At 32.9% G+C, this 26,729-nt stretch overlaps 1 long non-coding RNA gene across 1 annotated transcript; it reads left to right on the top strand.

Moving 5' to 3' along the window:
- The first annotated feature begins 2,662 nt into the window (after positions 1 to 2,662).
- Positions 2,663 to 26,729, top strand: LOC136038769 (uncharacterized). Its single transcript, XR_010620295.1, has 2 exons — positions 2,663 to 2,842; positions 25,414 to 26,729. It is a non-coding gene; the product is annotated as an uncharacterized LOC136038769 (long non-coding RNA).

Raw genomic sequence — 26,729 nt, forward strand, 5'->3', positions numbered from 1 at the left:
GTGACCATCCATCTCGGGCAAAATTCAGGATTTCGCAATTTCAGATATAACGGCTTGAAACCTCAGGCATGTATTTCTCAGACATGCTGAATTTGATGGTGCCATCTTCTTCAAGATAATCCTTCCAATTTTTATGGGTGTTTCCCTCTTCTCGAAGTTATGTAAACTGTTGTATTTAGATTTTCAGCGTCATTTGAGAAGGATCACTCTATACTTACCATCCATAACCAAGAGTGCATCCAGGATTTTTGATCGGAGGGGGTGGGGTTCACAATGAAAAACTTCGAAAACTGCAACAAAAATTTGTTTGTATACATATTTTTATTGTTTTTACTAGTCAGATTTTTTTTTTTTGGGGGGGGGGGGAAGGGGAGCGGTGGTGTTGAACAAACTTCCTCTACCGTTTACCATTCATGATTATTGTCCATAACCATGCATTTTTTTTTATTACTCTCCTGTTATACAGCTTAATTTAAGCAGGATAGATATATATCTCTCATCCTTCTTCTGATCATAAGACTGAATGTCAGCAGAACTAATTCTGACAAAAGTCGATCAAGATGCACGCTACTTGAAACATGACATAACACGTGCTAAAGCACTTGTGAGCATAAAAAGATAATTGATATGAAAAATATTTCTACCTAATAGTGTGTATGTCTTGATAAGGGGAATACTCAAGAATGATGATTCCCTGTTGCCTATTTCCATACCGTTCCTAATCTACGCTGTATTATTCCCTGTAGGCCGGAAACATAATTGTCGAGGCATAAATACATATGCAATTTCAGAGATTTTTACTATTGCTTTCACGTTAGCTATGGTATATTTCCGTTCTTTTCCCATGACGGTGCTAGAACAAATTTCTAGATTATGACTATGACTGTCTTCTGCAGCAAAGATCATGGGTAACATATAAGAGTGGAAACTAGGACTGGTGCCAAGTTCTAGGACTAGAGTCGACAAAAAATCGCTAGTCCCATCAAGTATTTGGCGCTTCTTGGCATTGTTTTTAAACTGTGTAATTTATTTCAGAAACTGAAATCACATCCTTATTACTAAACTAATTTTGTCAATTAAACTAATTTTACCATATTATTATTTTCAAGAATGCTATTTTTTCCCGTAATTTCCCAATAACAAATACAATATGTGAATAGTGAGTAAATTACGTCACCTACAGCCCTTCTCTCAGGGATTATGAGGGTTCACACGATCTCCGAAGGTAAATTTATTGGAATTTTCAACTATGCTGAATCAAGTAGCTATCTCAAAATTTTGATCAGAAGTCTTCGGTGAAAAAGGGTGTGGGAGGGGGGGTATGTTACTTAAAAAGGGCACTAGAACTTTTGATTTCCGTACAAATGAGCACTATCCCTATCTATTAGGACCGTTAGTTCTAGTTGACTACCCCTGAAAAAACATCATATTTATGATCACTTGATTTTCATTAAGATAACTTGGCTTTTTGGGTGTTTCCCCCTCCCCACCTCTTCGAAAATCAGACAAATTTTCCTAGCCTCGTAGCTTTGAATGGGTAGCAGTAACCTTAATGCATTTTACGTATTTGGAATCAGCATAAAAATCAAATACTTTCGATGTATCTCTTGTTCTGAAAGTTGTGTTTTTTAAATTTTTGGTCACTATTAGGTCGAGTAGCTCCTTACTACAGTTTGTTACCATGAACTGTTTGATTCTGAACTTATAACTTACAGCTTATGGCACCGTTAATATATACTCATTGGATGGATAAATTTTTGTTATTGCTATTTACAATCTTCACTCTAAGAGGTCGTAGGAATTTGTCTATAAATCTAGAGTCATCTTGAAAAAAAAATATAAATTCCTTTATTGTTTGGATAAGGAGGTGAATGCCACAACCATGATACAAAGAAAGAATGAAAAACAGCAGTGATTCCAGTGTTTCCGTGGAGTGATTCCAGCAGTGATTCCAGCGTTATTATGCCGAATCATTTTCGGATAATTTTCAAATAAAAACCTAAAATTTTGGTTTTACTTTTTTGTATTTCTTTTTTTAATTTTCAAAGAAAGTTAATCAAGTTTTCTGTTTGATATTGAATACGAATATCGCAGATGAAATTGAACTTTTTTTTCTTGATTTGACCAAAATGCTTCTCGGGGCATTCAAAAATTCTAGAGCAGAATTCTGCTGCTCTAGAATTCTTATTCTACTGTTTTTAATGAGTGAAAATTTTATTCGCATTAATATTTTAGTTTCTAGGCATGATTCACTAAAAGTAGGAAAGGGGAGGAGGTGATAGGCACATTGCTGTATCCTTTCCGTGCATTTACATGCGGGCTTTGAAGATTGTTTTCATATATAAAGAGAGAAAACGGTATGAAAAGCTATAAATTTCTGTTATACTTTTAATTCCTCAAAGAGGTTTTCTAGTATGAATAATTTTATTCTCTATATCTATTATGTATCTTTTGAGCATTCTACAAGTTTCATATGTCTGAAACAATTTTCTCTTTCTTATCTGCTTCTCTTTATTTCCAAGTATCTAGTGGGAAGATGTTTTCTTTTTTTCCACCAATTTCGTGTAACAGTTCTGCTTGGGTGACAAGATTTTTCCTACATTTTGGTTTATTGCCTCGATAATCGCCTATTTCTTTGCAGTGATAGAAACTTCCACAAAGATCCGCCCACCGAAGCTTTGGAATTCAATGAGAAATCTGATTGGGAACGTTATTAGAGAGCGGCGGCGCGTTTTACTTCTAGAAAGCTTATTTCTTGAGACACCCTCCCTTATTGTAAATTCGGATTTTGAAGGGTGAAGAGCTATATAGCTTGCTATTATTTGATTTGAAGACACTGAAGGTAAGAACTAACGAGAGTTACCTTTTAAAACAAAAGTTATTTCGGCCGTCCTACAATATACGCTATGATTTTGTTAAGATTAAGTTTCCCTTTCCTATGCAAAAGGACCATATTGGAATCTATGATGGAGAAAGGTGAAATTTCGGATCGGCAAGGATTCGAGCAGATTCTTTTGGGTCGGTTACAACGTCACAACTGCTCCTATTTCGCACACTTTTGCAATTCAAACAGCAAGGAGCGACCCGGCTCAATAGTAACCAAAAACCTAAAAAATGGAATTTTGATACCAATAGCTACATCAAAAGAATCACATTTTGATGCTGATTTTAATTATATACGTTTCATCAAGTTAAGTCTTACCTATCAAAAGTTACGTGCCTGAGAAAATTTGCCTTATTTTAGAAAATAGAGAGAAACACCCCCTAATTGTCATAGAATCTTAACGAAAATCATACTATCAGATTCAGCACATCAGAGAACCCTATTTTAGGAGTTTCAAGCTCCTATCTACAAAAATGTGGAGTTTTGTATTTTTTGCCAGAAGGCAGATCACGGATGCGTGTTTATTTGTTTGGGTTGTTTTTTGTTTTTTTGTTTTTTCCAGGGGTGATCGTATCGACCCAGTGATCCTAGAATGTTGCGAGAAAGCTCTTTCTAACGGAAATGAAAGGTTTTAGTGCCCTTTTTAAGTGACCAAAAAAATGGAGCGCACCTAGGTCCCCTCCCACGCTAATTATTTTCCCAAAGTCCACGGATCAAAATTCTGAGATAGCCATTTTATTTAACGTAGTCGAAAAACCTTACAACTATGTCTTTGGGGACGACTTACTCCCCCACAGTCCCCGTGGGAGGGGCTACAAGTTACAAACTTTGACCGGTGTTTACATATAGTAATGGTTATTCGGAAGTGTACAAACGTTTTCAGGGGGATTTTTTGGTTGGGGGTGGGGTTGAGAAGAGGGGGATATGATGGGGGAACTTTCCATCGAGGAATATGTAATGGGGGAAGAAAATTTCCATGAAGGGAGCGCAGGATATTCTAGCATTATTAAAAAAAAAAAAACAATGAAAAAATAAATATGAAAAAGTTTTTTCAGCTGGAAGTAAGGAGCAGCATTAAAACTTAAAACGAACAGAAATTATTACGCATATGAGGGGCTCACCTGCTCCTAATACCTTTCTCTTTTCGCTAAAGTATTTTTAGTAATTTCAACTATTTATTCTACGGCTTTTGTGATTCAGGGATCATTCTTAATGAATTGGGACAAAATTTAAGCTTTAGTGTAAAGAGCGAGGTACTAACGAGGGGGTGAACTCCTTCATATATATAATAAAAACATGAGAATACAAAAGTTCGTTACGTAGGCTAATTTATCTTTTACTAACAAAAACATTCGTAAAAAATTAGAAGTTCTAGTTGCCTTCTTAAGTCACCAAAAAAAAATCGGAGGGCAACTAAGATTCCCCCCCCCCCGCTCTTTTTTGCTCAAAATCATTCGACCAAACCATGAGAAAACCATTTAGCCAAAAAAAATAAATGTACAAATTTCGTTTTAATTATTCTTCTGCGGAGAGCCAAAATCAAAACATGCATTGATTCAAAAACGTTCAGAAATTGAATAAAAAAACAAGTTTTTTTAACTGAAAGTAAGGAGCGACATTAAAACTTAAAACGAACAGAAATTACTTCGTATATGAAAGGGGCTGCTTTCTCATCAACGCCCCACCCTTTACGCTAAATTGTTTTACTGTTTCAAAAAGAAGAGTTGAGAGAAAGAGTCAAACTTTTTATTTAATTTTACCAAAGACTGAATTCAGAATGAGTTTATAGATTTCTTTTTCAACCTTCGTCTTTGGTTTAGAACATTTACTGACAAAGATGTCAGTAAACATTTTCATGCATGGCTTCCTACAATACGCATTCCTACAATAAACAACTTTCGCCGATTTTTGTTTGAATCTTAACAGATTTTAACGGATTTTAACATAAATGTTGGTAAACATTAGATTCCGAACTCAGATAAGAAAAAGACACCTAACGACCTCGCAGATTTAACTCGTGATACAGTTGAAGGCAGAACCATATATGGCCAATTTAGCTTAAAATCAGTTTTCAGAGGGTATAGGGCTTGGTTTTGAGAACCAAAAAAGATTCTTTTTTTTATCGTATTCCCTCAACTTTTTTGTGAGCTTTTCTATCTTAGGAACATTAGAAAATTAGTCGACTATATTTACAAATAGAAAATCCAAACACCACTTAAAAACATTGAAATTAGTAACAAAATTAACAGTCTTTTGAAAACGAATAGTAGTAACAGGCGCGTCAATTGGGAAAACACAGGGGATTATCTTTACCTTTTTTCTGTATTTCCATATGAAAAAATTTAAATCGTCCCCCTTTGTTTTGAAAATACATTTCATAATTCCCCCTTCTTTATATATTCTTGAATTGACACCCCTGTGTAGTGGGTTTTGTTAAAGTATTTATATTAAAGAATTAAGTTTTAGAAATACGTTTTTAGATTTAGAAAGGCGTCAGGGAATCAATCTCTACCTGTCCTGAAACAAAAAACCATACTTTGCATATAAATAGTTAAAGATTCCTAATGATAAAATATGTTTGAAATAATTATCGTAGTTAGCCTAAATTAATTGCTGCTTAGTTGAGTCATTCGTTTTTTTTTGAAGTTACCATTAACGTTATGATAAACGTCAAATATGGCCTGGGAAACCAGTTAAACATAATTGTATCCATGGTAGGTCATTGTGAAACAGGGTTGTCAATCCTCGTGTTTTATCACTATTTCTAGTGATTTTTTATGTCGCCTAAACGAAAAAATCACTAATCAGCACAAAAATCACTAAGGTATTGAAGACAATCACTAATCAACAAAAAAAATCACTAAAATCTACGGTTTATTCTTTCACCGGATGGGAACCCTGGTATGAAGGCTAGTACTAACTGAAATAAGTGTATAGCCATGAATCAAAGTGTTTTGTATAGAGCAGTCGACGTAACAATTGATGTATCCCATGGTCGGCTCGTTGATTCCGATTGATCTTTTCTTTTCCGTCTGAATGGTCCTTTTTAGAGTTTTTTTTTTTTTTTTAATATGATTGTCATTAAATACTAGTCATTAAATACTAGTCATTGCTGAAGTAACATTTTCCATTTCCTGTCTATTTCCCTTTTCCGTGTAATTTTGACATTTTCGGGAAAATACCATGTCTCAGGGGTCCGGTAAGCTTTTTTTGAAATACGCGAGCGTATTTATAAAAAAGATGTCACTACAGTTGACTAAAATCCTAGTAGTTGTGCATAGAGTCAGAAGCACACATTTTCAAAGCTGGTGTAAACGTCCCCAAATATAAGTAATATTTTGTTGACAAGGCCACTTGCAACTACTTTAATTGTAAATTCACCAGTAGCGGATCAAGGACTTCGAGAAGGGGAGGGGAAGAACTAAATCCGGAAATGAATATTATATTTTATCGTGGGGACTTAAAATTCTCACAGACCAAAAGGAGTTCTGCCAATTTCCTAAGTATGAAAAAACTAAACCAAGAAGAGTTTTATTTTGCAGGAGTAACTGTCTAGTGTTCCTGTAAAGTAGTACTGGATGAGCAAATGCTGAAAAGACTTCACTGTTACGCAAAGGATTTTAAAGTCCTAAAAAATTAGCATTGAGAAACGTCTGAATAGTTTCTTCACAAGCTCTGTTCGAGTTGGTCCGTATAGGTCCATATAAATTGTAGTCTCAGAAATAGTTATTCTGTAAAACTAGGAATAGCTAGAGCAGCTAAAATTGTGTCTTTGGAAGTTTTTTGTTCCATTTTACTTCCACTCTGTACCGCTTCCCCGTCCCAGACGGTGACTTTTTCAAAAATGGGTAAGCTGCTGTGCTACATGAAAGAAAACGTCACGAATTTCGAATCTGGAATAGCTAAAACTATACTACTACTACTACTTCTAACGACTCACCGCTGCACCAAGCCACCTGAGGCCAAAATAACTACGCAAGCTCCTCCTCCATCCTAATCGACTCAAAACCTTCCTCTTTATGCCCTCCCAGGAACTTCTCATTTCCTTTTAATCTTTCTTTATGACATCCTCCCTCACCAACCGTGGACGACCTGCTTTTCGTTTAGCCCTAGACAGTTGGCCAAACGCACAATCTTTGACAATCTGTCATCCTTTATCCGCGGAACGTGCCCTGACCACATCAAACTTTCTTTTGTTATAGCCCTAGAAAGCGGGATCTAATTATACTTTTCGCTCAGCCTACTGTTTGAAATACGGCCAGTCAGCAGGGACCCAGAACAATCCGTAGGAAAATTCTCTGGAAAACACCTAGCAAATCTTCATTCCTTTTTCGGAGCGTCCATGCTTCAGAACCATATTTGACCAATGTCATCACTGTAGCTTCCAATATTTTAATCTTGGTTTGCAGAAATATTTTCCTAATCTTCGAAACTTTTTTTTTGACTGTGCAGAAACGACCTGAGCTTTATGAAGCTGTGAACTTGATCAATTTTTTCGTTACCCAACATCACCTTTGCATCTTCACTTATTCCTAGTCTTATCGACTTAGTCTTCTTAACATTAATTTTCAAACCTATTCTACCACTTTGAACTCGTAAAACCTCTTAAAGCTTATTCATTTTGCTCACACTTTCGTCTAGGATGCTTAAATCATCAGCATAATGTAAGTCCAAGAATTCTTTTCCTTCCCATTCGATTCTGTGCTCCCCCATTGCCTTTCCTATTCATCATAGTCCATCAAAATGATGCATATAAAGCAGGATAGAAAACAACCCTGCTTAGCTGCTGACCTCAGTTCCCACCTTGACCGCAGCAGTGTTAATCTCGTATATAGCAATAATACTTTAATGTATATGTCTGGTATATCATACGAAGGTATGACCTTCGCTAAACCTCTTCTATCAACATAATCATAATACATACATAACATGTTTACGTATCAAAATATAACATAAATATATATATATATATATATATATATATATATATATATATATATATATATATATATATATATATATATATATATATACATATATATATATACATATAAAGATACATATATATATATATATATATATATATATATATATATATATATATATATATATATATATATAAAGATACATGTATATATATATATATATATATATATATATATATATATATGTATATATATATATATATATATATATATATATATACATATATATATATATATATATATAAATATATACAGATACATGTATATATATATAAATATATATATATATATATATATATATATATATATATATATATATATATATATATATATATATATATCATGAAAAGAGATATCACCAATGCAACAGCACAAACACAAAAAAAAAAAAGAAAAAAGAGAGACAGAAGGAGAAAAGGAAGACTGTTTTCCTAAATTAGTGATTAATATAGACCAGCACTTGAATGAGGCCTCAACCCTACTCATCCATACAATCACATAGGTCAAACAGCATAGCCACACACAATCAACCATAAAGAACAATCCATGGACAGGCAGTCATGTCGTCAATAAGTATAAGTCGTCATTTACCAAACAATAGAAAAAATAATATAGACAAATAATTCAGAGGCAACACCCAGCATAAGGGCTCATCAGGAGAATACACTGGCCTATATAGGGTTTCGCCACTCTAAATTCTCTACCCAGCACAGTGTTGTGGCTACCACAGAATATCCATGGCATCCCCGCGTCAGGTATCACCCCCAAAATACATGCCTATGAAAGAAAAAAAACAGCAAATGTAAAACAACCAAGTAAAACCAAAACAAGCTTAGCCTGTTAATATATCCCTCCCTTTAGCAACAATAGGTAAACTAAATATTATAAATTTTACCAAATCACAAATATTAACACATTGCAAAAAGCCTGAATGAACTAAACAATTATAGAATTCATCTTTACCATATGGCTAATTTTTAAGAAAATCCGCTCAATTAGAAACACAATTCAAAATAAATGGCGGTGCGACAACATTTCTCGAACCTCCGAAATTAGTTGAAAATTTCTTTAAGTATTTCTAGATAATTCTTTTGATATTTATTTAAAAGTTCGTTATAATGAATACTAAATTTTTTAAATTGCCAAGTTAATTTATTTGCAGAAAAACCTCTTGATATCAATTTTTGGCCTAAGATTTTACATCTATTTTTAAAATCAATATAATTACTACAAATCCTTGCATAACGAAGTAACTGTGAGAAAAACGCTGAATATGTGATATTTAAGTGTATATTACTTTCAGGGAATGGGAAACTAATCACTTCAAAATCAAAATCATCCGTTTTATTATACATTTTAAAACTTAATTTATTATTATCACAAATATTAATATTTAAATCTAAGAAATGATCTTCATGACCAGCGCCATGACTAGGCTCAAGAATAAGCTCTGATGGATATATATTTTTAGAAATATCAATGAAATCCTTACAATTTAAGACCAAAATATCATCTAAATATCTTTTATTGTTTGACAAAGCATGTTTTAAATTAATTGGATTATTCTTATCCATCATATATTTATATTCTAGTTGACTTAAAAACAAGTCAGCTATAAATGGGCTGGCATCCCCCCCCCATGGGAATTCCCACAATTTGCTTGTACAAATCACCCCCAAATCTTATATAAGTATTGTATAAAACAAATTCTAATAACTCAAAAATCATATCCAAGCTGTAACATCTCAAGTTAACTGTAGTATTAAAGCAATTTGTCCATATAGCTACTTTATTATAAATGTCTATTTTTAAGAACCTTTTACTAGATAAGAGGAAAGAAATCTTGATAACAGTTTTTAAATTATCAAACACTACATTAAGTGATAAATTAGTATACATTGTCGCAAAATCGAAAGACTCAATTCTTTTAGCTGAAACCATTGTTAAAGAATCTATCACCTGCAGTGAATTATTAACACTCGAATATGGATTAAAATTCGAAAATTTTTTAATACCAGAACAATAGGTTTTAAGTTTATTTACAATATCCTTTAAAATTAAAGAGAGGTCAGTAGCAGCAATGCGGGTTGGACATTTAGCTGCTCCAGCAATAAACCGTGGTTTAGGGGGATTCTTATGAAATTTTACAGTCCAATATAGGAAAGGGAACTTTTTATCATTGTCATTTATTTTAATATTAAAATTTTTAAAAAGTATTTCTTCAGTCTTTTCAATTAAATTCTCATCCTCTATATTTACCTATTCGTAAACATTAGTTGTGCATAACTCCCTTTTTAAGATATCACAATACAGCTTCTGACAAATTATGGCAAAATTATTATTAGCTTTATCCACTGGCACAATTACAAATTCATTCTTTAGATTAGCAATAGCTTGTTTAATCTTCGCATTATAAAATAATGATTTAGTGTTACTATTTTTGAGTTAGAATATATTTTATTTCTTATTTTACTAATAATTAAATTCTTCCAACTTTGAAAACTCTCTTTATTTTTATTCTCTTTCTTACACCACTTATCAATAAATAAATCAAAATCATTTTCTAAGCCATCAAGAACACTCGATGGTTTCAGATGATGAGAAAGACGGAAATTAGCCCCTTTATTCATTATAATTTGAAGATCATCTTGCTTTATTATTGACAAGTCCCCTGTTATAACATGTTTGTAAGTAGGATTTACAAATGGGCCAATTTATATCACTATCTAGTCTTTTTAGTATTAAATTATAATTAAAAATAATTTGCCCAATAGTTTTTGAAAATTTATAAGTTAAAACTGGACTATCATTATAATTCAAATTACTAGGAAGGGCCTGTTTCAAATGCCGCTGATTTAAAATTTCTGGCAAATTAATATCTTCAATCTGCTTACAAGTAAAATTAATAGGTAAATATAATCTGTTATCCTTATTACTAATCTTATCGAACTTTTTCTTTTTTGAAATAAATTTCGTTTTAGTTAGAATGCAAATTGTATCACATATTACTTTAAAATTATAATCAAGAGCTGTATTATTCTTAACCATCCAGAAAAGTTTGATGATATGTATATATATAATTAATTTATGTTATATTTTGATAAACAAATATGTTATGTATGTATTATGATTATGTTGATATAAATATATAAAATGATTATTTTATATATATATATATATATATATATATATATATATATATATATATATATATATATATATATATATATATATATATATATATATATATATATATATATATATATATATATATATTACTTTGTACTTCGAACGCAACTTAAACTTTCCCTAAAAATTGAAATTGCTTCAACCGAAGAGTCCGGGAATTATTGAAAGGACGGATTTAAAACACTGTATGTTGGTATTTGACAATGCAGATTTGTATTGTCCCTTTTCATGCTTCCCTACCTTTCTGCTCCAAAAACTGCACGAAACAATGCTATTCTTAGTGCCTTATGGCGCTTTATGATGAAATTATCAACAATGATCTACAAAGAGCAAGTAGATATGATAAAAGCTTTTAAGTAAGCTATCAAATATCTATCTATAGTGTTGCAGTAGCTGTTACTTCTGCTACTCAGCTCACGATTTATGAAACTTACTAGAGGGTTGGGAGGAAAAGTAAACAAGAGGAAGAAGTGTAAAGCTCAGATTAGAAGTTTGCGACTATTAAGATTATGACAATACACTTTTCTTGCCTCTACCCTTTCCTTTGCTTCTGCAAATATAGCACTAATAGTGCCATATGGACCTATATGACAACGTTATTAAGACAAGTTTATGAAAAGCACATGTATATGATAATAGCTTTTAAACAACACTTTGAACAGCTCTTTATTATGTTGCAGTAGCCTACTAATGCTGATAGTCAGTAGGCGATTTATAAAAAAATATCAAGGGGGTGGGAGAAAAATAAAATAAAAGGAGGATTTCAAGCCTCAGGTTTAGGGTTTAACCATGAAGATTATGACGGTATACTTTTCATTCTTCCCAGACTTGGTGTTCCAGAAATCATACCCAAGGTGAAGTGCCATGTGGCACTTTGTGACGGCGTCATCAAGTCAGCTTTACAATACGTCGATCACAGCCTACATAAAAATTAGGTCTTAAATGAACCCTTCAAGGGAGGGTTGGAGGCTAAGAGAAGAGGGACAAGGGGGCTAAGGCCCTTCGAAATTGGTGACTATGAAGTAATTATGGGTAAACCAAAGGAAGGACAGCCAAAACTTATGGCATTGTTTGATAAAACTGAACTCTAAGATTTGCTATCTTATTCTTGATAAGTAGAATATTGTTTTGTCTATTTTCTGTAATTATTTGATTTTATTTATGCACTTTTATTTTACTTGACATACCTTTTTCATTACCTTTCAAAAAAAACTTAATGCTTTCTACCTGTCAAAACCAGACACAGAGCGTTGGAATATTGGCTGTTTTTCTGCATTAGTAAAATATTGTGTTCATGAAACTATACCATTTCATGAAGCACAATTATATTAAATACAAAACAAATTTTGAGGCAATAGGTGAAGGACTTATACAGTTAGGGAAGGGGACGGTATCTAAACTCTTGCTTCTAGTTACTTTTTTTTGTTTGAAGCTTGATTTGCGTAATCAATTTAAGCTTTACTCGTTTTAATGTTATTATCATTTATGTCATTTACTATGTTATTACAATTTATGTCATTTATGTTGCATGATATTGTGTTGTTGCATATATGTTTTTGGTTATGATTGTTTATTTAATTTCTGTTCATTTTGGGTTCCATCTATTCTTTACTTAAAGATTTTTGATCGCTTTAAGCTTGATATACATATTCAAATTAAGTTTTATTCATTTTAAGATTTAAATATTCATTTATATGGTGGGCTACATGTTGGATGTCCGTTGCTATGATTGGTTTTCATTTATTCTTGGATAGTAATTTCTGGGGATTTTAAATTTGAATTATTATAGAATTTATTTCTGTTGATTTTAAGTTTAATATAGCCTTTCTTTTCTTTGAAAAACTTCTTTTTCGGAAAGTTTTTATTTTTAAATTAATTTGGACAAAGATCCAAACTTTAGAGTAAAAAGTAAAGAATTGAAGAGGGGAAAGTAAAGACAAAGAATTGAGGAGGGGAAAGCCTTCCCTCATTATTTCTGTTCGTTTTAAGTTATAAAGTTGATTTTTGCTTCCATATTATATTTATTTTATTTTATTTAGTTTCTAAATTAAAATTTCGTTTTAATTATTTATGTGCGGAGAGCCAAGATCAAAACATGTATTAATTCAAAAACGTCCAGAAATTAAATAAAAAAAGTTTTTTTTTTTTAAATGAAAGTAAGGAGCAACATTAAAACTTAAAACGAACAGAAATTACTCCGTATATGAAAGGGGCTTTTCCTCCTCAACGCCCCGCTCTTTACGCTAAAGTTTGACTCTTTCTCTTAACTCTATTTTTAAAACAGTAAGAAACTTTAGCGGTAAGAGCGGGGCATTGAGGAGTAAAAGCCCCTTTCATATATTGAGTAATTTCTGTTCGTTTTAAGTTTTAATGTTGCTCCTTACTTTCATTTAAAAACACTTTTTTTTATTTAATTTCTGGACGTTTTTGAATTAATGCATGTTTTGATCTTGGCTCTCCGCCCATAAATAATTAAAACGAAATTTGCATATTAATTAATTAATATGCAGGAGGAGGCCTCCTATTAATAATAGGAGGAGGCCTAGTTGCCCTCCAATTTTTTGATTACTTAAAAAAGCATCTACAACTTTTAATTTTTACAAACGTTTTCATTGGTAAAAAATATATGTAACTTACGAATTAATTTATGTAACGAGCTTCTATATTCGTATGTTTTTATTGCGTGTATGAAGGGGTTCAACCCTCGTCGATACCTTGCTCTTTACCCTAAAGCTTAAATTTTGTCCCAATTCCTTAAGAATGAGCTCTGAATCACAAAGGCAGTAGAATAAATAGTTGAAATTACTAAAAATACTTTAGCGTAAAGAGTGAGGTATAACGAGGAGGTAAGCCCCTTATATGCGTAATAATTTTTGTTCGTTTTAAGTTTTAATGCTGCTCCTTACTTTCAGTAGAAAAAACTTTTCATACTTAGTTTTTCATTGTTTTTTAAATAATGCTAGGAAATCCTGCGCCCCCTTCATTGAAATTCTCTTGCCCATGACAAGTTTCTCCATGGAAATATCCTCCCACGTAAACCCCCTTCAAATATCCCTCTAAACAAAAAAATACCCCTGAAAACGTCTGTACACTTCCCAGTAACCATTACTATATGTAAACACAGGTCAAAGTTTGTAACTTGCGGCCCCTCCCACGGGGACTTCGGGGGAGTAAGTCGTCCTTAAAGACATGGTTATTAGGTTTTTCGACTATGGTAAATAAAATGGCTATCTCAGAATTTTGATCCGGTGACTTTTGGGAAAAATGAGTGTGGGAGGGGGCCTAGGTGCCCTCCAATTTTTTTGGTCACTTAAAAAGGGCACTAGAACTTCTAATTTCCGTTAGAATGAGCCCTCTCGCGACATTCTAGGACCACTCGGTCGATACGATCACCCCTGGGAAAAAAACAAAACAAAAAAACAAATAAACACGCATCCGTGATCTGTCTTCTGGCAAAAATGTGAAATTCTACATTTCTGTAGATAGGAGCTTGAAACTTCTACAATAAGGTTCTCCGATACGCTGAATTTAATGGTGTGATTTTCGCTAAGATTGTATGACTGTTAGGGGGTGTTTCCCCCTATTTTCTAAAATGAGGCAAATTTTCTCAGGCTCGTAACTTTTGATGGGTATAACTGACCTTGATGAAACTTATATATTTAAAATCAGCATTAAAGTGCAATTTTTTTGATGTAACTATTGGTATCAAAATGCCATTTTTTAGAGTTTCGGTTACTATTGAGCCGGGTCGCTCCTTACTACAGTTCGTTACCACGAACGGTTTGAAATATATTATAAAAATATGCTTGATTACATTAATAAAGACGCAGAAGACACTGCCTATCCATCATAAAAACATCAACAGGTAAAACAATAAGATAAAATAAGATTCATTCATCACGAAAGAAACATACAATATTACATTTCACTATTCCCCAAAAAGATCTTTGGCCTGTAAAGAAGAGGGAAAATAAACGAGTCACTTACTCCGAGAAGAAAAAAATAATCACTTACTCAAAGAGAGAAGAGCAAAAAGGAGAAGAACAGAAAATATAAATAAAAAAAAACTATAGAAAACAAAACTAAATAGACTAATAGATTGAATAGACTAAATTAATTAAGTAGATCAGTAGATAAAATAGACTCCAATGAAATAATAAGGAAATGTATATATATATACTATATATATATATATATATATATATATATATATATATATATATATACATATATATATATATATATATATATATATATATATATATATATATATATATATATATATATATATATATATACCTAAATACGTATTCATATATATATATATATATATATATATATATATATATATATATATATATATATATATATATATATATATATATATATATATATATATATACATATAAAAAATAGATAAAATACTTTCTAAAAAGCCAAAGAATTTTTAATAATTTTTTTGAACAAACCGAATGAGTGGCACCTTCGAGCTGATTCGGGCAACTTATTCCCTACAATATGACATCGCAATTAAAGGATTAAAGTATGACCATACACAAGGAGTAAAAGGAACTTGAATATGATTTTTGGTATTACGAAGATTATAATTATTCTGATCAGAGGTGAAAGATGGCGCAACACTTAGGGGATGGGGGAGGTAACCATGAAGCTGAGAAAAAGTAAAACATGCACACGAAAGAATATACAGTGACTCGAGATCAAGTAATGGGATAACTCTTGAACGGTTAGTTTCCTTAATGAGGTTTCTAGCTTTATTGTAAACCTTAGAAAGGGGTTTTAACAGTGAAGGAAAGGTTAACATCCATACTATTCGACAATAAGAAACGTAAAATCAGATCAAGGAGCAAAAACGATTTCCAAAATTGATCCAGGGAAAATATGTTTAAGTTTCCTTAAAATTAGATAATGATGAATTTATCTAAGAAAACGAAATTTTTGGACCCTTAGATGAATGTTTCGGCTCTATAGCCAAGGGTCCTCAGAAAAGCAAGTATATAAATAAAATAAAACCTACTATAAAATGTGATCGATAAAACTAAAATTAAAATAGTCTCAGAATCATTACTTTAAGGAATTTCAGCAGGGATTGAAGAGAAAACAACCATAAATTCGTTCATATAAATATAAATCAAGAATACGTTTTTTAATACGACTCTCGCCTTCTTACCAGTTTAATTAAAAGGTGCTTTTATTTTCCATGGTATTAGCTATTCCTTTTGTAATGTAATTTGTGAAATCATTTTATTCAAACTTACGTACAAAGTAGTGAGTGAGTACTCCCCAAATCCCTATTTAAAGAAATATTTTTTTAATTTCTATTGCCTCACGAACAACCAAGAACTTCTTTAATTCCCAAAGCATAGCTAATCAATGAAGTTTCTTCAAAAAGATCTACATGGCTTTTATATGGCTATATGGCATTATGTGGCATATGGCATTTTTATATGGCATTATGGCTATATGGCTCAGTGAGGTGTCTTCAAAAAGTTCTATAGAAAGTTCCATATTTATGGATTTTCATAAATATGGCTACTTAGAGGTAGACTTAAAAGCAAATGACGGGCTTGTCAAATACCATGTGACTGCAGCAGTTATTATGTGGGTAGAACCTAAAAATTTTTGAAAAATGCCTGTAACAGCATAAAGCTGATATAATCAAGGCCTTAAATTTTAACAGTGTTCATAATCCTTTTGATTCTGCTCAAAGTAACTATAATTTTGAAAAGTCTAGCCATGTAATACTTTTTGAAAACATCTCCCTCATCAAAAGAATTGGCTTATTGTGGTGTTTAGCCAAAATAACAGTAAACATTCCTCAGTCAGCTTCATAAGGCTATTCTTTCTCACTTAACAGTTTTATCGGTTACTATGGGCTTGATTTAGGTTTTTTTGGTTTTGAAGTTTAACAATTTAACAGAAATGATTGTTAAAATCCTTGGAATAATCACTACCTAACGAGAAAATATATTACACATAGGAAAAAGCCTTCGACTATTTCTTAGCTGGATCATGGTTACCTCTTTAAGGGTAACCTAGCAATTCATGTGTTGATAATCCTTTTGATTCTGCTCAAAGTAACTATAATTTTGAAAAGTCTAGCCATGTAATACTTTTTGAAAATATCTCCCTCATCAAAAGATTTGGCTTATTGTGGTGTTTAGCCAAAATAACAGTAAACATTCCTCAGTCAGCTTCATAAGGCTATTCTTTCTCACTTAACAGTCTTTTCGGTTACTATGGGCTTGATTTAGATTTTTTTGGTTTTGAAGTTTAACAATTTAACAGAAATGATTGTTAAAATCCTTGGAATAATCACTACCTAACGAGAAAATATATTACACATAGGAAAAAGCCTTCGACTATTTCTTAGCTGGATCATGGTTACCTCTTTAAGGTTAACCTAGCAATTCTAGTAAAGAACTACAGAGAATCAGGCAGTAGAGTGACTCAAATTTGACATTATACCCCAGAGAAGATACGTGTGTTACATCATCTTGCATAACAGTAAACATTCCTCAGTCAGCTTCATAAGGCTGTTCTTTCTCACTTAACAGTCTTTTCGGTTACTATGGGCTTGAGTTAGTTTTTTTTTGGTTTTGAAGTTTAACAATTTAACAGAAATGATTGTTAAAATCTTTGGAATAATTACTACCTAACGAGAAAATATATTACACATAGCCTTCGACTATTTCTTAGCTGGATCATGGTTACCTCTTTAAGGGTAACCTAGCAATTCTAGTAAAGAACTACAGAGAATCAGGCAGTAGAGTGACTCAAATTTGACATTATACCCCATAGAAGATACGTGTTACCTCTTTAAGGGTAACCTAGCAATTCTAGTAAAGAACTACAGAGAATCAGGCAGTAGAGTGACTCAAATTTGACATTATACCCCAGAGAAGATACGTGTGTTACATCATCCTGCATATGAAGATGCAGTTTTTGTCAAAAATTGCATTGTATTTAATATTTTGTCTTGGTACTTACTATAGGTACTAGATATGACAATTTTGCTCAAATAAACCCTTAAACATCTCTGCATGATGTTGCAACGCCCCGCTAGTGGCGACTGAAAAAAAAAGGAGAAAGATCACTGCTTCCCAGGCGAAAAAGTGATTTTTTTTGGTGCTCAAGATAGGAGACTGTAAACCTCCTATACGGAGATTTTTAGAATCCGTTAAATTTCATCCATGACAACTTTCTATATAGCTCTTACTTTTGCTGTTTTTTGGAATGTATAGCGTTACTATTTTAATTTTGGTTCATAAAATTTTGATCTCTTCTAATTTTTTTCATGTAAGTTACCATTTCTTTGACTAAGATGCTCTTCTCCCACCAAGAAAAAATTTTGTACGGGTCTCATGTCCTAATCCGAAATTGCATTGTTAACAACTTTTCTGCTATAATCCAACAACGCTCCTGAATGAAATTACTTCTAGATGCAATTAGAAAGAGACAAAACCTTAAGCCTTTTAAAAGTTTTATCTAAGATCTTAAAATCAACATTACTTTCGAGCCATAACCTCACCATCTGTAATAAAAGCTTTACAAGTTACATCCGTACCATTAACTTCTCAGGGCTATTGCACATGGCCTTTGGACCATCTTTTGTTCTTGCCCCCAAATGAACAAAGCTTTTAGCTCTTCTGCTTTTTTGCGACCCATTTGCCCTATCTGTCACTGTGCTTAATGAGAGCCATTTTTAACAAAACAGCTTTTGTTACTAAAGAAATGACCCTGTATCGCTCGCTTCTAAAAAGACAATCATTAGTTGAATAAATGACAGCACAGCGATATAAAGAGGGCGCAGTGAATGATAAGAACATATTAGAAGGAAATAGAGAGATAAAAGGACAAATTTTTTAGAGCCAAGTCTCGCCAGTCTATAAAGAAAGAAAAATCTATGAGAAAAACTAATTGAGTTAGAGTTAATATTCAACTTTTTTGAATAAAAAATAAACTCTTATGTAATACTGTTACCACACATCTTCTTCCTGTTTTCAGTCTGGCAACACTTGCAGCGTTGCCAATTGGTAGTAATAGAGAACCATCTGAAATTACGTTTTAATTTTTTTTTCGGACACGGTTTTTTCACACAGCTCAAAGTGATGATGCTGAGGAAGAGAAGCTTTTTGAATTTTTGAACTAATTTTCAAACTTTTCTTTTCAAAAAATAATTAAGTAATTATGGTATTTTTTTAAAGGCTCATATACTCTTAATTTAAATAAGAACTTTTTATTAATTCGCTCAATGCCAAAAGTGATTTAGACTTCGTTTACTTTGAGGCGTCTACGTCGTAGACATCTCATTTTTTAGAGAATATTTTGAAAGCATATTAATTCGGCTGCTTAAACCACAGGCTATTTCATATGCGTCTCTAATATTTTTCTGGTCTTTCAAATTGAATAGTGTCCTCTAGTTTAATCCAGCTATTTAATAATTAAGTAATTGGATTAAACTCTATTAAACCAAAAAAAAAAAAAAAACAACACACAATTTAATCATTTGACAAATAGCCGTCCAAGATGAAACCAAGCTCTGAGGACGAACGACTGTAATAACAAATATCAATAAATTCGATAAATAACTCATATACATATATATATATATATATATATATATATATATATATATTATATTACAGATATATATATATATATATATATAGATATATATATATATATATGTATATATATATAGTATATATAAATATATACATGTATATATATATATATATATATATATATATATATATATATATATATATATATATATATATATATATATATATATATATATATATATATATATATTCTCTCTCGTCAAAAAAAAACGAAAAAAAAAATACAAACATATTAAAATAAAGATCAACAAAGACTACACAAACTATCGTTCTTCATCCTACCATCACAATAAATATATTTTTAATCTTTTCTTAAATTGCTGTGTATGTTCAGCCACCTTAATACTCTCTGGAAGAACACATCGGTCTCTCGGTCTCAAATAGTGAATTGTAGATCTTGTCTAAGTGCTCTGCCTATGCTTAATCACAAGTTTGCCCATATTTCTAGTACTCATCACACGGTTGATCATGATTTGTACTCATCACACGGTTGATCATGATTTGTACTCATCGCACGGTTGATCATGATTTGTACTCATCACACGGTTGATCATGATTTGTACTCATCACACGGTTGATCATGATTTGTGCTCATCACACGGTTGATCATGATTTGTACTCATCACACGGTTGATCATGATTTGTACTCATCACACGGTTGATCATGATTTGTACTTATCACACGGTTGATCATGATTTGTACTCATCACACGGTTGATCATGATTTGTACTCATCACACGGTTGATCATGATTTGTACTCATCACACGGTTGATCATGATTTGTACTCATCACACAGTTGATCATGATTTGTACTCATCACACGGTTGATCATGATTTGTACTCATCACACGATTGATCATGATTTGTACTCATCACACGGTTGATCATGATTTGTACTCATCACACGGTTGATCATGATTTGTACTCATCACACGGTTGATCATGATTTGTACTCATCACACGGTTGATCATGATTTGTACTCATCACACGGTTGATCATGATTTATACTCATCACACGGTTGATCATGATTTGTACTCATCACACGGTTGATCATGATTTGTTCTCATCACACGGTTGATCATGATTTGTACTCATCACACGGTTGATCATGATTTGTACTCATCACACGGTTGATCAAGATTTGTACTCATTACACGGTTGATCATAATTTGTTCTCATCACACGGTTGATCATGATTTGTACTCATCATACGGTTGATCATTGCTCACACTCATCACATGCTTAATCACAAGGTTGCCCATATTTCTAGTATTCATGTACTAGTACTCATATTACTCATATTACACGTACATGTACTCATATTTCTAGTACTCATGTAGGCAACTATTACTCTTATAAAAATGAGAAAAAAATATCTGGGCCTGTATCATTCCAACATTATATACAAAAATTGAAGCCTGATAGTCCCTGAACTGTCCAACATTCATCACTCTTAAATTTCTATAGCACGTTTCTATATCAATAAAGCTTTAATATATTCCTCAATTATTCTAACCACTTTGTTTTGTAAATTTTGGATACGATTATAATTAGAGTAGAAACTACGGTGGCGCAGGGTGGTTCTGACGTTGAGCTTCGTCAAACAGTTCGTGGTAACGAACTGTAGTAAGGAGCGACCCGGCTCAATAGTAACCAAAACTCTGAAAAATGGAATTTTGATATCAATAGCTACATCAAAAGAATCGCATTTTAATGCTGATTTTAAATATATAAGTTTAATCAAGTTTAATCTTACCCATAAAATGTTACGAGCCTGAGAAAATTTCCCTTATTTTACAAAATAGGGGAAAACAACCCCTAAAATTCATAGAATCTTAACAAAAACCACACCATCATATTCAGAGAACCCTATTTTGTGCAGACTATGTGCATATTTAGTTGCACATGCTCGACCACAAATCACACCATTAGATTCAGCGTATCAGAGAACCCTATTGTAGAAGTTTCAAGCTCCTATCTACAAAAGTGTAGAATTTTGTATTTTTTGCCAGAAGGCAGATCACGGATGCGTGTTTATTTTTTTTTTTTTTTCCAGGGATGATCGTATCGACCCAGTGGTCCTAGAATCTTGCAAGAGGGCTCATTCTAACGGAAATAAAAAGTTCTAGTGCCCTCTTTAAGTGACCAAAAAAATTGGAGGGCACCTAGGCCCCCTCCCACGCTAATTATTTTCCCAAAATCATCAGATCAAAATTCTGAGATAGCCATTTTATTCAGCGTAGTAAAACTTAAAACGAACAGAAATTACTTCGTATATGAAAGGAGATGCTTCCTCATGAGCGCCCCGCTCTTTACGCTAAAGTTTTTTACTGTTTTAAAAAGTAGAATTAAGAGAAAGAGTCAAACTTTAGCGTAAAAAGCGGGGCGTTGATGAGGAAGCATCTCCTTTCATATACGAAGTAATTTCTGTTCGTTTTAAGTTTTAATGTTGCTCCTTACTTTCCGTTAAAAAAACTTGTTTTTTTTTTTATTTTCTTACATAAGGATCTCAGATGTGGTTTAATTCAAGTGTATGCTTTGAGTTTTGTAATCCCTAAACCGTTAAGCAGCTTATTAAACCATTTATGTTTTTTTTTTTTTTGGTATTGCGTCGCTAGGGATTTCTGCTTAAATTACTTTCTGAATGCTTCAAATTGAAAACCTTTGTCGTAATAGGTCTTGTTGAGATATTTATTTAGGTTAATCCTCATCACTACATTTTATGAATATCAATATGCTAAAGTTTTAATTAATTTTACAAATATGTTCCAAGAATAGCTTTGTTGGAATACACATTTGGGGAATTATTATATCACTCGTCTACTCATCAAACACGCCCACAGTTGGGGGAATTTTGGACAGTCACATGTGTAGGAGAATTTTAGTCATGCCCCCTCCTCCCCCGTAGTCCCATGATTTCTATGATTTCCTTGTGTTTTCATACACACACACGCACACACAAACACACACACACGCACACACACACACACACACACACACACACACACACACACACACACACACACACACACACACACACACACACACACACACACACACACACACACACACACACACACACACACACACACATATATATATATATATATATATATATATATATATATATATATATATATATATATATATATATATATATATATATATATATATATATATATATATATATATATTTATTTAATGCGTTAGTTCGTTTTTTATCCTCCTAGTCTTTAAATAAACTATCACACAGGAACATTTCTTTAGGTTCTTGTCCCGTCAACTATAGCCAATCCCTCATCCAGCCCGGCAACATAGGGAAAAATATTTTTCTTATGCTTATGAAATTTCTGTGGCACAAGAGTAAGTAAATTTGTTTCGTGCACACCTCGTGTAATAAATACTGAACTGCCCAGGGGCTGAATGATATGAACTGTTCTTACTTATTTTAGCATAGAAATGAATTCTCTTCATTTACATAATTAAAATTAAGAAAAAACTGTCATAAGTAATTTCTGAAACCGCACCGGCTACGCATGACAAAGTGGAGAAAAAGATTCGTAAGGAAGAGAAAATGAAGATAATGATAGCCAGTGAAAAACAGGAGAAAATATGCACATAAATATCTGAGCATTTTTCTTCTTTTTTCGCGGGCTGTCTATCATCGTTTTCTCTTCTTTATAATTGTTTCTCCAATGGTTTGATTAGTAAACAATTGCAAACAATTCCTATTCTGGATCCCAGCTGCACCAATTCATCACACATTAATTGAAGTTATTTGGGTAAGCTAGATTTACTTCCCACCCTTTCTATTTAAGTAAGCTTACTCATTACTTCAATCTGTTTTCCCCTACCTTGTTCAGTTGTTAAGATACTCTCTTTCTTCCACAATTCGTGTTGTCCTCTTTTCTTGCTAGGAGAAATAGTTTAAAATTGGAAGTTTTTCATAAAATAATGTTAACGCATCTTGGGTGCCTAACAATGCTTACTTTTACACAATGATGACTATTAATAGCATTCCAAACCCCGGTATACGTTTTTTAATTTTCCCTATTTCCCATTAAAATTCAAGACTGTATCCGGGGGGTAGGGAGGGATGGGTTTGAACTTCCCTGACATTTTTGCCTGACTCGTATAAAAGACATGCACATCGCATACATGCACATAAACAAATTTTGATACATTTTGTAAAGTTTTTTGTAGCTGCCCCTCCTCCCGAACAAAAATCTGTAATGCTCCCTTGAGCATACCACCTTTTGAATAGCACAGTCAAAATGTATCATGTTATATCTATATTCCTTGTCTACGGCAAAGTACATAAATCAAATCTTTTCTTCTACAAAAGACTTATGGAAACTTAGAGCAAATTTCTATTCTGAAGATCACGGGAGCAGAATAATGGATTAATCACGCTTGTAGACGCTGAAAGGATAGCTGCTTCCAATCCCCGGTCATATTGTCCCATAATGTCAACCTATTTCCTTCCGGTACATAACCACATGCCCATTCATAACTTCCGCCAATTCATAAATAATCAATTCACCCTTATTCAAAGGGTGCCATCAACAAACTTAGCAAACTATGAACTAGCCATAAGCTTTCTATGGGATTAAAAGAATGAAATAATTGACTTCAGCTGAGTGGACGGTGTATATACGCAAGGGGATAAGATGGGTTAAATATGAAATGAACTGGCCAAAAGACCAGTCGGGTAATAGGAATGAAAAGGAAAAAAAATAGCATATAGTTTTTTTTTTTATGAGGACTGGAAAAACCGTATTTAACGCCTCTCACAAAATACAAGATTGTAGTCCCCCCCCCCCCAAAAAAAAACAAATAATCTCCCTAAAAGTTTCAATTAATCCCGAAACGTAAGAAAAAACTGGATATATTTACGAAAATACGGATACAATTTTTCACTTTCTAATGGAAGTTCCTGAGAGCATGCTACATCTATAATGAGAAATACTCACTTGGCTTTAGGCTTCAGGTATAAAATCCAGCTAACTGTGACTTTGAAAATTCTCAAGAAAAATACTGGCTTCAGCCGGTATAGATATTTCTAAGTCAAGTGATTGGCTAGGTGTTACGGACACTAACCAATAATGTACATTAAAATAGTTGGAGGCAGACAAGGAAGAAAATGAAATTGCAGAGACCTTTCATGAAAGAAGATACCAGAAAATAAAAAAACTTATGATTTTTATTTATTTATTTAAGAATTAACGACGCTTCTTGACTACTAAGGTCCCTGCGTTGGACCTGCAGTGCATTCCTGCAGCATGATTCGATCTCTGGGTCCCGTATTACCAATCTAAGGTCAAATCCACTGCGCCACCACAGGACACTTATTATTTCTGTTTGACAAGATTTCCCCTTTTGAAAAAAAAAAATTAAAGATAAAAATTTTCTTCACCATAGTTTCATCTATTCTGGATAAAATTTTAAATTGATACAAGAATAATTAAAACTATTTCATTATAATTAACTTACTTTTCTGGGATTCCTTTTGTAATATTTATTTTGAGTGGGGACGGTGTTAGCATCTTCTGTCAATACCAATTTCCCCTTCTATGTAAGTTTTAACAACAGCAATGAATCGAAGATGCACGACAATGACGTAAGTCACTTCGTCCATTCTTTATTTTTATAACTGGATCTAAATTTCTTTTTTACAAAAAGTATATGGGACTATTTTTCTTTCAGAATGATTATGGATGGAATAAAAACAAAGAATGAAGGAAAGGGAGAAGATTCGCTGAAGTCAGAAAAGTGTCGCAAACGCAACTTTGACATTGCTTTTTTAACTGATCAAGATCAACCGAAGTCACAAACATTTGAAAAGCATTCAATTTTAGCTTTTGAGACTAATAATAAAAGTGCATTTAAAAAAGTGTTGAAAGAACCTTCCCTTGCGACTACTTCGTTTTGTCCAACTGAAAAACCAGATATGTCGTTGTATTTAAAAAACATTTCGTCACTTTGGTTCCAGCCCCAGGAATCATTTATACCGTTCTTCAACCAGTCGCAGCTCTTATCCCGACCATATCAGAGTCTGCTTGGCATTCCTCATACTCAGCCATCTCTCCCATTTATTCGTCCCAAATTGAAAGAAGAAGAAGATCCTCTATGCATTGAGGCGCCTCAACCAGCATTAATGCCAGCAGTCGTGCCATCTGTATTTGGCCCAAGCCTTATATCACCGGCTTTAGCAGCTTTAACCATGACAACAAATCAAAACGTGTGTGCAAAGTGTAATCTAAGCTTCAGAATGACCTCTGACCTTGTTTACCACATGAGGTCCCAGCATCGTCCTGAAACTGATCTGGAAAAGCTGCGCCGTGGTGAGAAATTAAAATGCCCAGTTTGCGGAGAGTCTTTTCGAGAGCGACACCATTTAACAAGGCATATGACGTCACATTCTAATAAGGAGAAAATTACACCCCCTAGTTACCAATAGGTGGTACACCATTGGAAGTGTTTGATCTCAAATACTGTGATTCTATGTTAATAGTGTCGAAGCCCCTGTGATTTTAAACTGTTTATATGTTTGTTCTAACGTATTTATTTCATTTATTCAATACAATTATTTGACTTTAATCGACAGGAAATAACGGATTTCTGACTCTGATCAGGGTTGCCACTCTGTTCAAGTTATTAAACGCATTATTTTGTCGCAGTTTTTCTAGCAAGGAGAAATACCAGGCAGCAGATGATAAAAAGTAAGAAGTAAAAAACTGCTTTTCAAATAGACCTCCACCCCCTACTCCATCGCCTACTCTTAATGCTAGAGTTTTTATCCCAATGCTTCGAGAATGGAAGAACGTTTAGTTATATATCTTCTGAGTATTTTCACTTCACATTTTAATGAAACGCAATTGGTATTCATGAATCATGGAAGGCTAAACTCAAGTGGAAATTAAACTTCTGCGTAAAGAACTGGGGTCTGTGTTGTAAATGGTATTTTCCTCATGTTTAGGTTATATTAACTCGTTTTAACTTTTAATATCACTCGTTATTTT

Source organism: Artemia franciscana, chromosome 18 (assembly GCF_032884065.1).
Source record: "Artemia franciscana chromosome 18, ASM3288406v1, whole genome shotgun sequence".
In the NCBI taxonomy this organism is placed as follows: Eukaryota; Metazoa; Arthropoda; class Branchiopoda; order Anostraca; family Artemiidae; genus Artemia; species Artemia franciscana.